Here is a 1888-nt window from a genome sequence, read left to right as displayed (position 1 = left end):
TAATCTGAAAAGAGCGTAGTGCACTTATCATTTTGATTGATGTGATTGTGATATAGTAGTAACCTGTCATTTGACAATAAACGCCGACTGCTCAGTTTGGATTTGTACACATAAACGAGCAGCAAAAAGAAAGGTTACACTTCTAGAAAGCAGCTTAAACACAAAAAATCTATTCCCAAATTAGAGATACCATAAAATGTATACATCACTTAAAGGTAAGTGTACATCGCACGCATAAGTTATGGCGAAGCAGTTAATTGTCAGATTTTTTGAAACTGCTTCCGTTTTTTTGTGCGATCAGGAGGGCTGATCAAGCCTAAGGTTCCTGAATAATAATAGCTTATCCACCCATTAAACTAATAATTAATATCTTCAAGAAAAATCAGAAATTTTACTGCTTCCAAAACGTCACTCATAATTAGTCTGAAAAACCAAAACGATTCAGGTAGGTTTTCCCGTTATTCTGTAAGGTTTTTATTGCAGCTCTAATTACGACTGAAGGGCCTTAGCATGATGCATCACTCAAACCCACAAGACGCTTTTAGCAGTACCTAGATATGTCTGCAGATAGGTGCCTTTCTTTAAAAAAAAATTTCGAAAAATTATTTTTACCTAAGTGACTACATATTCTTCATCTCTGGTTCATCCAGACATCCAGCAAGCAAGTGCAACAAAAAACCGGACTAATCGACAAGACGATTACGAATGCGTTCCCATGTCTTCAAGATAATTGTGCGAAATGGCTGGAAAAATCTAATTCAGCTAGGAGGAGCGAGAGTTATTGTACAAATTGACGAAAGATGTTTTTCACACAAGTCAAAAATTACCGCAGTCGAGCCCCATAACACAATATGGGTTAATAGCATAGTTGACACCAGTATTTCCCTGCAATCGGTTAAATGGAGATTGTGGAACGCAGAGATACTGATACCCTACTTCTTTTTTATTATAACCGCAATTGAGCCCAAGTTCATTGCAATCGGGTACTAGACTTTTTTTCCAGTAAACAACTTTGTCCACACTTCTTGGGGATCTTCACTTCTAGAGAATCTTCTGCTTTCAGATTGTAATTTCAGATTATAATTATCTTTTCAAAGGTTGTAATTTTACGTTGAGACATTTTTTTTGAAAAGATAATTATAACTTAGAGAGACATTTTTTTGAAAAGATAATTAAAGTTTAAAATTTAGAAGTTTTTACGACCCATCCAAACTAAAATTCAGAATCCCAAACGGATGTTTTTTGCTCTCGAAATTACACAAAATAAATTCCGCTAGTTGATATACCATTGCCTGAAACTGTTTGATTATTAAAAAAAATGAACGAAAAAAAAAACTATTAGACATGGTAAAGTTACAAATTCGTGAAGTTTCAGTTATAATAAAAAAATTTAATTCAAAACAAAACCCATGCTTTAAAAAGTAAACCAATTAAAATTCTACCAGATAAAAAATGGCGTTTAAGAAAACGGAAAAAAAGCCGACAGAAACCAGGACGAAAACCACAAACCCGAAAAAAATTGTAATTATCTTTTCAGAAAAAAACGCCTCAAATTTTTTTCGGGTTCGTGGTTTTTGTCCTAGTTTCTGTGGGTTCATTTTCCGTTTTTTTAAATGCTATTTTTTATCTGGTAGGGTTTTAATTGGATATTTTTCAAAGTATGGGTTTTGTTTTAATTTAAACAGTTTTAACTATAACTGAAACTTCACAAATTTGTAACTTTACCATGTCTGATTTCGAGTTTTTTTTTTCATTTTTTTTCCTTTTTTTGAATAATCAAACAGTTTCAGGTAATGTTATATCAACTTAGTCAATTTATTTTGCGTAATTTCGAGGGCAAAAATAGCCGCTTGAGATTATGTGTTTCAGTCTGGATGGGTCGTAAAAA

The sequence above is a fragment of the Symsagittifera roscoffensis genome, chromosome 3 (assembly GCF_963678635.1).
Source record: "Symsagittifera roscoffensis chromosome 3, txSymRosc1.1, whole genome shotgun sequence".
Lineage (NCBI taxonomy): Eukaryota > Metazoa > Xenacoelomorpha > Acoela > Convolutidae > Symsagittifera > Symsagittifera roscoffensis.
Note: the sequence above shows the minus strand (reverse complement) of the source record.